Below are 12,957 nucleotides of genomic sequence, written 5' to 3'. Positions count from 1 at the left end.
GATACTCAGTGCTGAATTCATTGACTTTATTTTGTCAGTTAACTTATCCTACACTTATATTCTGCCTCTTTAACCAGATATTGAATTCCATAAAAGCAAATAATCCTATGTTTCTTTGTAGCTTCCATAGCACCTACAAGAATACTACATAAATAGACCCCAATAGGTATATGGAAACCCTGGTGGCATAGTAGTTAAGAGCCATGGCTGCTAACCAAAAGGTTGGCAGTTCAAATCCACCAGGTGCTCCTTGGAAACCCTATGGAGCAGTTCCACTCTGTCCTGTAGAGTCACATTGAGTCAGAATCAACTCGATGGCAACGGGTTTGGGTTTTTTTTTTTAAATAGGTATATATCAATTGCTTGTTGTTATTGTATGCCATGGAGGCGATTCCAACTCATGGCAACCCTGTAGGACAGAATAGAACTGCCATAGGGTTTCTAAAGTGCAGTGGTTAAGAGCTATGGTTGCTAACCAAAAGGTTGACAGTTCAAATCCAGCAACTGCTCCTTGGAAAACTTAGGGGGGCAGTTCTATTGGGTCACTATGAGTAGGAATTGATTCGGTGGCAACTGGCTTTGGAATCTTTCTGGAAACGGACTGCCACAACTTTCTCCCATGGAGCAGCTGCTGGGTTTGACCCACCAATCTTTTGATTAGCAGCTGAGGGCTTAGTCACTGCTCCGCCAGAATTCCTTTATCAGTTGCTTACTTTTTAATTAATAATTTTTATTTCAATTGAAAAATTGATTTTTGGTGGGAGCCTCCCACAGGAAAAAATAACATGCAAAGGGAAGTATTCTCTAGGATGCCTGTGTTTCTTACCTGGACTGTGATCTGAGCTCTGACACTGTCATCACAGAGACCACCATAATGAAAAATACCGAAGAAACTACCTGATGCATCGCAAAGAGCAGAGACCCTTTTCCTGTTTTGAATATTTTATTGCAAGATATATGTGAGAAGCGAAGTGTTCATAAAACATACATATATATAAAGAACCACTTATAAAACAAACACCTTTTGTAACCACCACCCAGATGAACAATGAAATATTGTGAGTACTCCAGGAGTCTCTATGTATCCTTTCCAGATCACAGTTCCTCCCCACCCCAAAGGGAATGCCCCATGGCTTTTATGATAAACATTTCCTTGATTTTCCGTATAGTTTTCCCACCTATGTATATATTCCAAAAGAATATTGACAGTGAGCTTTAAAATCACAGGGATTTGGGTCTCAAAATCACTCAGCACCACTTCCTAGTCGCATGACCATTGGCAAGTGTTTATCTTTCTCAGCTTCATTTTCCTCATCAATAAAATAGAGTTAATGCTGCCCAGCTCAGAGGGTTGTAGTGAAGATTAAGAGATAATACAGAGAAAGTGTCCAGGGCTGTGTGAAAAGGAGGCACTCGGTAAGGTAGTTCTTAGTTCTCTTATCTGCTTTGCCTTCCCCTGGGTAGAGCATCAGTTTCAGGGCCCATATTAATTTCCTAGGGCTGCCATACAAACTATCACAAACTGTGTAACTTAAAGCAACAAAAATGTATTCTCCCACAGTTCTGGAGCCTAAAAGTTCAAAATCAAGGTGTCAGCAGGATTGGTTTCTTCTGGAGGCTCTAGGGGAAGATCCTTCCTTGTCTCGTCCAGCTTCTGGTAGCCCCAGGCTTTCCATGGCTTTTGGCAGCCTAACTCCAATCTATGCCTCCTGTGTGTCTGTCTCTGCCTTTTCTCCGCTTTTTATAAGGGCGTGAGTCTTATTGGATTAGGGCCCACTCTACTCCAATATGGCCTCACTTTAACTAATTACATCTGCAAAGACCCTATTTCCAAACAAAGTCATATTCACAGATACAGGAATTAGGACTTGAACATATCTTTTGGGAGGAAACAATTCAACCCATAACAGGTTCTAACTGAAAAAGTTCATTTCTTCTTCCTCTACCCTTAAAGCTCACTCCCCGATTACCATCTAATCTCTCCCCTTGAGTTGCGAGTTTTTGATTTTGTAGGAGCACAACCTTCACTGCCCTGCCTAAACTATGTCAACCTGTGGCCATTTCTCCTGCTTGCTACCAAAATGGCAGGAGGTACCTGGTCTGGAGCTCTGCAGCTGACAGGGCAATGGGTCCCTGGAGAGAGGGGCAGGCTCCACTTCTTCTGCTCTCCAGCTGGGCTTCCCTGAAGGTGGGGCCTCTGAGCAAGGTGACTTTCGACTGCCTTTCCAGAGCTGGGAAGGAGCCAGGAAGAGTGTCTGACATCCCACAGGGTTTGAGAGTATAAAAACCCAAATAAGAACAAAAGGGGATGTAACAGGCCTCCCCCCTCCACCCTTGCTAGGGAGTATAGACTTCTCGAGTAAGCCTAATTGTCTAGTAAGATATTTGCATCAGAGTCCCATTAGCCTTGGGTTTCCTGCGTAGCTCATAGCATGCTTATTAGGATGTCATCCTGCTATCTCAAAAACAGCTGTTTCCATGTTGACACTTCCTTTCCAGGATCACAAAGGGCCACTGGGGGCTTTGCAGGAATGCAAGGCTTCTCCAAGATGAGATAAAAAGGGCACATCAGACCTGGGGTTTCATAATTAGTTGTTGCCACTGCAGGGCTCCGCAGGTTGTGGCTATGCTGCTGGGCTCGTGAGAGGAAATAACACACATGTGCGTGTGCCTGTGCGTGCACACACACACACACACACACACACACATAGAATGCTGCACCAAAGTAAAGGGCACAAAAGCTGAAATCAGACAAGGTGCATGACTGACCCTTCAGGGCTTAGCCCCAGGATGATTGGCAAGGACCTGCGTGATAGCTGATGTGCTTGTCTTGTTTCCTTTTGTCTGTCCATCCTCATCTTGTTTCAAAAGATTTAAGGTGCTCCGTTGCACGGTATAGCTTGAAGGCTTTGTTGCAGTAGCCATTCCAATAGCAGATTCACAGACTGAGAGCCCTGCAATGCACACTGAAGGAAAAGAAAATAGAGGAAATGGAGCAAGTCTTGCATTCTTATTACATTAAATAACCCAACATCGAGATGCGAATCTGTCCGAGCAGTAAGGGACTGGGTGGCTCTGACTCTCCCCTGCACAGCCCAGCGCCTGCTGCCTGCGTTCCAGGCATGCATTCTTGAGACCATCAGTGACCTTCTAGTTACTGCCCTACTGCTCTCGGTCTGGCTTTTTCTGCCTCAAACTCCCTACAACGTTGCTCCTTCTCCTTATAATTTAATTTTTTATTGTTATCAAAACAATACATGTGTGTGGCAATGTTCATAACATTTAAAAGTTGAGTAGTGTGAGCTTAGAAAGAATAACAATAGATTCCAGAATCTTCCTCACAACCTCTGACTGAGTCCTGCTCCCCGTGTACTACTCTTTCAGCTGTTTCTTCTGGGAGTGAACTCCAGATTTCCCAATAATACCTTAATGGTGCTATTTCTGAAGTAGTCAATTTTTCACATTTTATTGCCATCCCAAAAGGTGAGACTTTAACTCTCTTATTCCACTTCTCTACACACACACTTCTGTTCCCCCTCTATCTTCTCCATATAGTTATATCACAGTTTAAATCGAAATTCAATGTTTAATAATTATGACTACCAAAATATTGTTTGCAGCTGAAAAATCATTGTATGATTACACATCCTAGATTTCACAGCTTTATAGTTTTTCCAAGGGTCAATGGTTGCCTTTTTTCATTATTTGCTTAACATTCTATGTACCCATCTATCATTTTCCTCTAAGCTCTCCAATACAGCTGTTTAGCACCTCTCAATGTGGTCAGGGTCATCAGGTACTCAACCTGTTCCTTTTTTCTTCCTTTCTTTCTTTTTTTTTTTTTTTTTTTGAGACATCCTTCTTTCCGGAGCCCTGTATTTTTCTACACCAATTGAACTAGCTCCTCTCTAGTTATCTTGCAAGACTGTCTTCTTGAGATTCCTCTTTTCTATTATTCCGAAATTCCCTTTTTATCTCTCCTGTGATCAGTCCTTCATTTCTTGGACCCATCTTCCTTTGTTTCTAGATTTAATCTCTCTTTTGCTACAGACCAGCTTCCAGTGAATTCCTGAGAAAAGGCACATTGGAAGTAAATTGTTGTGTTATTGAACGTCTGCCCTCACACATGACTAATAATTTGTCCAACAGTTACTTGCCTGCTATTGAATTCAGAGCTATGTTTCTTGGTTTGGTCCTCTCTTAAGTTCCAGGTGAAAATGTCTGGGCACCACAAGCTCTGTATGTCCAGATACTCATTATCGTCTTCTCAAACCTTTCCTTCCTCCTGTGCACTTATCTTAGCTAATAGGACCATCCTTCCTCCAATCCTTCAGAAATTATAGAGGAACACTATTTGTCTTCCTCCTACCATTTATACTTCGCCATTATCTCCTATTCACCCTCTCATCCCTGACCTAGTTCTGGTCCTAATCATCTCTCATTCGAACAACTGTAATAACCTTGTAACTGCTCTCCTTGTCTCTAACACACCTTGCCTCTCCATTCTACCATCATCCTGTTATCACTCAAGTTCCTAAAACCTAGGTTAGAGGGTATAACTCCCCCCCAAAAGTAGATTTCCAGGGCTCCTGCTTACTCACAGAATAAAGTCTAAAATATATTTTTCTGTAGTATCCAAACTAGCACCTGATCTTGATGTCATTTCTTACCATCCTTTTGTTCACACATGCAATTCCACTATCTTACTTAATTTTCACAGCAGCCTATTAACTGCATTCAGGCTGTGTTGTTGCTGTTGTTGTTAGTGGCCATCGAGTCAGCTCTGACTCATAGAGACCTTATCTGTAAGAGAATGGAGCATTGCCTGATCCTGTACCATCTTCATGATGATTGGTATGTTTGACTCCATTGGTTTGGGTATTGTGTCAATGCATCTCATTGAGAGTTTCCCTCATTTTCAATGATCCTCTACCAACCACAATGTTCTTTTCTAGTGATTGATCTTTCCTGATGTCATGTTCAAAATAAGCGAGTCAAAGTTTCACCCACTCTCTTCTAAGGAGCGTTCTGGTTGTGTTTCTTGTAAGACTGATTTGTTTATTCTTCTGGCAGCCCATAGTATATTAAATATTCTTCACCATGCTATAGAGGTTTAAAATTCCAATAGAATGGAGTAACCCAAGCAAGTAGTAATAGTTAGAATCTCTCAACCATCCTCATTTAACTCCCAGGATTTGTGCACTGAAAGTATTTTGTCCATTCTGGCCACTACCTTGTACTGGGGAATCATTTGTCATTTTGACTTACAGGATTGTCTTAGTTATCTAGTGCCACTATAACAGAAATACCACAAGTGGATGGTTTAAACAAAGAGAAATTTATTCTCTCACAGTCTAGTAGTCCAAATTCAGCTCTGGGGGAAGGCTTTCTCTGTCGACTCTGGAGGAAGGTCCGTATTATCAATCTTCCCTTGGTCTAGGAGCTTCTCCATGCAGGAACCTCAGGTCCAAAGGACACGCTGTGCTCCCAGCACTGTTTTTTTGGTGGTATGAGGTGTCCCTGTGTCTCTGCTCGCTTCTCTCTTTTATATCTCAAAAGAGATTGGCTTAGGACACTATCTAATCTTGTAGATCTCATCAATATAACTGCCACTAATCCATCTCATTACATCATAGTAATAGAATTTACAACGCATAGGGAAATTACATCAGATGACAAAATAGTAGACAATCATACAATACTGAGAATCACGACCTAGCCAAATTGATATTTTAGAGGAACAGATATTTTAGGGGAACACAATTCAATCCATGACAAGGATGTTGGATATTTTCTTGGGCACACCCAAGATAAACCATATTCTGATGGTGTAAGACTCCTAGGCACCAGACTTTCAAAGAGATTCAAGATGCTTTCTTTCTTCATCTTCAGAGAATGCAAGCCAAGTAGCTTGTCCCGGAGGCCCCTGAGCATACGGGCCATTGCCCTTGGGAATGACATGTTCCTGGACACAGGAGAGAAAGCAATCTTTTGGCCCTAAAGAAAGCCATACTCCTTTGTAGCACTACGAGGATTACTTAAACCAAGATGAGCCCTCCTCCTGGTGAAGAAAATTACATGTTAAATTTCTCCTCCTGGAAAAAAGGAAGTATGAAAATTAGAAGCAGATGTAAAAGTTGATTATTTGCTACCCAATGCTTATCCAAAATGCCTGAAATTTGAGAGCTAAGCCTAGTAAAAATCAAAGTCAACATCCAATGACTCTCTTTGGAGGTGTACTATCTATTCAGCTAGTCCTAGGAGTCAATACCATAGATAAGGACATTATTTATTTTGCCATTACAAACTGTGCAATTACAGTTTACCCTGTACAAACTGTGCTTCATAAACATGGCAAATCAATGCTAGTTATCAAAATCCATCCACAACTGATAGCACATGAAAAAGGGCTTTGCAAAACTGTCTTGAAAGCCAACCTACACACCCAGCCCCACACAGGCCAGCTTATTACCTGCGTAATCACACAGGCACCCTGGCAAGCTTATTGATTCCTCTGGACCTGGAGATGACATCACTCCTAATAGCACATGCAATAAGCCATTACCGCCATGCAGAGTAGCCATTAGCCCAGGCTGCAGCCATCAATTGCCTGACGTAGGCTCACACTGGGAAGGATAAGTGATCTCTGATTAGGACAAATCATATCAAGTCCAGATGTGAAGGACCTTCACATGGAGGAACAAAACCTGCCTGGTGCTTGTGAGCAGGGTCCCTGCCTGTTCCCTCTTTCTAGCAGGCTAATGATACTTGTATTTGATGCCCATGAAGCCAAACCAAAAAACCAAACCGGTTGCCTCTGAGTTGATTCTGATTCATGAAGACCCCATGTGTCACAGCGTAGAACTGCACTCCATAGGATTTTATGGGCTATGACCTTTCAGAATCAGATTGCCAGGCCTTTCTTCCAAGATAGCTCTGGATGAGTTCAAACCACCAACCTTCCTTTTTTTTTTTTTTTGCACTTTAGGAGAAAGTTTACGGCTTATAATAGTTTCTCATTCAAAAATTTATATACATATTGTTTTGTGACATTGGTTGCAATCCCCACAATGTGATAGCCGTCTCCTCCTTTCCAACCTGGGTTCCCAGTGTCCGTTCATCCAGTTCCTGTCCCTTCCTGCCGTCTTGCCTTGTTCTGGGGCAAGAGTTGCCCATTTGGTCTCCTATATTTGGTTGAACTAAGAAGAACGTTCCTTACATGTATTATTGTTTGTTTTATAGGCCTGTCTAATCTTCATCTGAAAAATGGGTTTCAGGAATGGTTTCAATTCTGAGTTAGCTGAATGTTTGGGGGCCACAGTCTTGGGTTCCTCCAATCTCTGACAGACCAGTAAGTCTGATCTTTTTCATGAATTTGAATTCTGTTCTACTTTTTTCTCCCACTCTGTCTGGGACTCTATATTGTGATCCTTGTCAGAGCAGTTGGTGGTGGTAGCCAGGCACCATCTAGTTCTTCTGGGCTGAGGCTGATGAAGGCTTTGGTTCATGTTGTCCTTTTAGTCCTCTGGACTAACATTTTCCTTGTGTCTTTGGTTTTCCTCATTATCTTTTGCTCCAGACAGGATGGGACCAATAGATGTATCTTATATGGCCACTGGCAAGCTTTGAAACTTCAGATATCACTCACCAAAGCAGGACGTAGAACATTTTCTTTATGAACTATGTTGTGCCAATGACCTAGATGCTCCCCATGACTGTGGTCCCCAGCCTCTAGCAACTCAGTCCCTCAAGGTGTTTGGATGTGTCTAAGAAACTTCTATGGCTTTGACTTGGTCAAGTTGTGCTGCCTTCCCCTGTATTGTGTGTTGTCTTTCCCTTCACCCAAACCGATATTTGTCTACTATCCAGTGATTTCCCCTCCCCATCTAGTAACCATCAAAGGATTTTTTTTTTCTTTCTGTGTGAAAACCTTTTCTTGAGTTCTTATAATAGTGGTCTCCTACAATATTTGTCCTTTCGTGACTGGCTTATTTCACTCAGCATAATGCCCTACAGATTCATCTGTGTCATGAGATGTTTCACGGATTCATCATTGTTCTTTATCATTGCATAGTATTCCACTGAGTGAATGTACCATAGCTTGTTTATTCATTCATCTGTTGATGGCCTTTTAGATTGTTTCCATCTTTTTGCTATTGTGAATAGTGCTCCAGTGAGCACGGGTATGCTTGTGTCTATTCGTGTGACGGCTCTTATTTCTCTCGAGTATATTTCAGGAGTGGGATTAGCTGAATCAGATGATATTTCTAAATCTAGCTTTTTAGGAAACACCCTATCATTTTCCAAAGTGGCTGTATCATTTTACATTCCCACCAGCAGTACATAAGAGTTCCAACCTCCCCACAACCTCTCCAACATTTGTTATTTTCTGTGTGTGTGTGCTTTTTTTTTTTTTTTTACTACCAGTATTTTCAGGGTAAGATGATATCACATTGTAGTTTTGATTTGCATTTTTCTAATGGCTAAAGATCATGAGCATTTCCTCGTGCGTCTGTTAGCTGCCTGAATGTCTTCTTTGATGAAGTATCTGTTCATTACCTTTGCCCACTTTGTAATTGGATTATTTGTCTTTTCATAGTTGAGGTGTTGAAGTATTTTGTAGATTTTAGAGATTTAGGCCCTTGTCAGATATGCGATAGCCAAAAAACTTTTCCCAGTCTGTAGGTTCTCTTTTTACTCTTTTGGTGATGTCTTTTAATGAGCCAAACCACCAACGTTTCGTTTAGTAGCTGAGTGCTTAGCTGTTTGTGCCACCCAAGGACTCCTGGTCTGTGAAGCCAGGGATGCAAAAACAGAATGTAGACTAATCTTCCACACAGGTCATTGCTGTCTCCTGTGTGACATTCTCTACACTTGATCACTGCCATCAAGACTGAATGAGATTCCAGGAAGCCAGATTAGTACATGATGTTTCTATACCCTTGCCCACAGAATAAAGTCTAAAACATGCATTTCTATAGTATGCAAGTCCGAATTCGATCTCAGTGTTGGTTCTTGCCATCCTCCTGTTTACACATGCAATCCCACTACTTCATTTAATTTTCACAACCACAGTCTATTAGCTGCACTCATCGTATAGAAGTTCAACATTCAAATAGAATGGAGGAACCCAAGCAAGCAGTCACAGAATGCCCTTCCCATCCTCATTTACCAGCAAATGCTGTGTATTCTTCCCTATCCCAGAAGAGTGTAAGATCGGGTTCCCTTTGTCATGCCATGTGTGTTTTTGAGTTGATGGCAGGATTTATTTTGTGCCAATGAATTCTCTGTACCTAATCATGCAAAGGAAACACACTAAATGGGGAGTTCTCCAAGGCCCAGGAAGAAGCCTCCTGGCCACCCACACTGTGTGGCTGAGCTGAAAGGTCTTTAAGGAATTCAGGCATATAAAACACGGACTTCCTAGCAGAACCTACATAAAGAGGCAGAGATCTGGCTGATGAGGTCAAGGAAGGCTGTTGCAGTGATAGAGACAACAGTGGAACCAAGTGTAGAACTGAGAGTGGAAACAAACAGGTCAGTGTGTGCATGTGTGTGTGACTGTATGTGGGTGTGGGTGTGGATGTGTGTGTTTAGAATTTACAAAAAATTTTCACGAACATTGTATCATTTCATCTGTTGGAAGTTTCCAGATGCAAACTCAGGTATAAAGCTAGTGTCTTTTCACTTTACCAGAGACATCTCTATCACAGAGGGGAGCTGAATTTGAGGGACAAAAGAAAACTCTTCTGATAAGTTAAAGTTCTGTTACATCCTACGTCCCTGTCTTAGGCTCGTTTCTCTAGAAGAGCAAAACCAGTAAAGCAGATACATATTAATATATGTAGAGAGAGATTTATTTCAAGGAAATGGCTCACGCAGTTGTGGAGGCTGGAAAGTGGCAAGTCCCAAATCCCCGGGTCAGGCATCAGACTGGAGGCTTCTCCTGACCCATGTGGTTGTAGGGGTTGGCGAACCCAAAATTTGCAGGTCAGATGGCAGGCTGCTGGCTCATGTCCCAAGGACCAGAAGTCAGTGGATGAAGAGTCAGATGCAGGACACAGAGAACAAGAGCTTTGCCGGAATAACCATATATATTGGGTGCAGATCACACCCCCAAGGAAACTCCCCTTTTAACTGGTTGACTGTTCGCATCAGATCACAAAATGGAGGATGATTACATAATATCTGCCAAGCAACTGAGAATCATGGCCTAGCCAAATTGGCACATAACCTTAACCATCATACCCCCATTCTTGGCACAGCACCTGATATGTAGTAGAGTGAGCGTGCAGAGGATTGTAATATGGAGTCTGCAGCCACTTACTGTATGACCTGGGCAAGTTACTTCACTTCTCTGTGCTTCAGTTTCTTCATCTCTAAAGTGGGGAAAATAAGAGTACCTACTTCGTAAGGTGTTGTGAGAATTAAATGAATTAATATATGCAATAGCCTTTAGAACGGTGCCTGCAATAGATGGTGCTATGTAAGTGTTGCTACTATTTTATTACACATTCGATGAAATAATGGTTGGATGAATGATATAAGCAATAAAAGGAAATGAGGAACTTGGTTTAGACAAGGGCAAAGTCAATATCATAGAGCTTGGTATAGAGCACAGACAATGGAATCTCAGCAAGTATGGGGCTCACTCATCCTACTCCATCAGCAATGATAATTAGTCATCAAACCGAGCAATTCAGTTTAAACTTACTTTCTTTGCCCAGCTGCTCATAAAGGAGAACTATTAGATTCAGCTTAGAATGCAGCCCAATGATACAAAAGAAGTTGGAAGGAAGGAAGGGAGGGAGTGAGTAAGGAGAGAAGGAGGGAAGGAAAGAGGAGGGAGGGAGGGAAAGAAAGGCAAAAGGAAAGGAAGGAAAGGGAAAGGAAAATTTATCTGTCCATTTAAGACAGCTACAATTTGTCTGTCAAAACAAAAAACCAAACCTATTGCCATGGACTGGATTCTGACTCATGGCGACCCCATGCGTTATGGAGTAGAATTGCTCCATATGGCTTTCTTGGCTATAATCTTAACGGAAGCAGGTCTCCATGCTTTCCTTCCACAGACCCACTGGGTTGGTTCGAATCACCAATGTTTTGGCTAGTAATTGAGCGCAGACTGTGTGCCACTCAGGGATCTTATTCTGCCTACATCTTCTTCCAAATGGCATAGGAGAAGAAAGCAAAGGTCTTCGCAAAGATGGGTAAGGTACGCCCCACGTGGGACATCAGTGTGAAACCCGGGTTAACACCAAGAGAAAGCTAAATACTTAGGTGCTGGTGACCTGTAGATAATCTCGCAGGCTCCATGCATGGGAGCTCCAGTGATAGGAGTGTTGCTTGATGTCTTGGTCCTGTTCTTGAGGATATTGGGTTTCATGTTTGGCCGAAACTCCAGCCACTTTTCAAACAGCATATTATGGATGTAGGCAGTATTTCTGTTTGTATAACCTCAGTCACAGATTACTCTAATAAGATGTGACAGGAATTACCTAGGTTAGCTGAGCTAGGAGGTAATGGAAATAGGTGATGGAATGTTGAAGAAAGACAGTGCTTCCCTCCGAACATCCCCCTCCTACGCTAGGAATTTTCCAAATTTGTTAAGAATACGTTTCTTCATGCATGCATTTGGTTCAACTCCTTTTTTTTTAACGCTTTACCTGTTTCCCATGACAATAATCAAAATCTCTAAACTTCATTCAAAGCCACAGCTTCTCCCCTCCCCCAGTTCAGTGGCAGGTTGGGCTGGTGCCTGCAGTGGGAAAGGCCGGTTTAAGGGCTGTTTCTTCATTCTCTCTGCAGCGAGTTAGCCCCTCTTCCCCTATGAACGGAGCTGCCTCTGGCACCTCTGGGGTTGAAGTAGGTGGAAGGAGAGATCAGGGCAGGAAAGTCTTCTTTGCAGCTGTTGTTCTCTCTCTGGGACTGGCAGAGTTTAAGCCCAATTCTTTTGCTTGCAAGGAGTCCCTGGGTGGCACAAACAGCTGACATGTTTGACTATTAACCAAAAGGTTGGAGGTTTGAGTCCACCCAGAGGTGCCCCAGAGGAAAGACCTGGCAATCTACTCCCCAAAAATCAGTCATTAAAAACCCTATGGAGCACAGTTCCACTCTGATACACGTGGGGTCACCATGAGTCAGAGCCAACTTGACAGCAACTGATTTGTCCTTGCAGAGTGCCTTGTGTGTTCTTGGAAGGCCCCACCCTCTCACTGCTGAGGATTTCTCACTGCAGTTCCCTGGTGGCGCAGTCATTAAACTGCTCGGCTACGAACCAAAAGATCGTGGGTTTGAATCCACCAGTTGCTCTGCAGGGGAAAGATGCAGCAGTGTGCTTGCATAAGGACTACAGCCTCGGAAACTATGAGGCTGTTCTACTCTGTCTATAGAGTCGCTGTGAGTCGGAATCAACACAATGGCAACGGATTTATATATATATGTATGTGTTCCAGCTAGTAATTTAAGGTCCCTCCCTGGGCCCTGTGGCCTCTTTCAGCTGGGATTTCCTTGTCCTATACATGTACACACTTAACACCTAAGAGAGCCCTAGACCAACTCTCTCTAAAAAAAAAACCAAATTTGACCCACAACCATGGAATTGCAGTTACTTCCCAAAGGCCATTCTATCTTTCGCTTTGCTGTGACCAGCTGCTTCAGCCAGGCTGTTTCCTTCAAAAAGCCCACTGTGCCCAGCGCTCCAGAGGTCAAACCTTCCCAACGGACTCCTCAAAGAGCCTCTCACTAGATCAGGAGAGGGAAGGGGAAAGCAGTCTTCCACCCCTCTTTCTTCCTATTCCTCCTCTGACAGCTGGGAGGGTGCTTTCCACTTAGGGCTTCCCAACTGATTCTGAGACACCTCCTTTGCAAGCCCTGCTTAGGGGCTCAGCACCTCGACTTGAAATGGGGGAGAAAGTGGAAATAGTTGACAACTGTCGCCTTGGGACCTCCAACAAA

The sequence above is a fragment of the Loxodonta africana genome, chromosome 4 (assembly GCF_030014295.1).
Source record: "Loxodonta africana isolate mLoxAfr1 chromosome 4, mLoxAfr1.hap2, whole genome shotgun sequence".
NCBI lineage: Eukaryota > Metazoa > Chordata > Mammalia > Proboscidea > Elephantidae > Loxodonta > Loxodonta africana.
The sequence above is the reverse complement of the archived record's forward strand: the minus strand, read 5'-3'. Positions refer to the sequence as shown.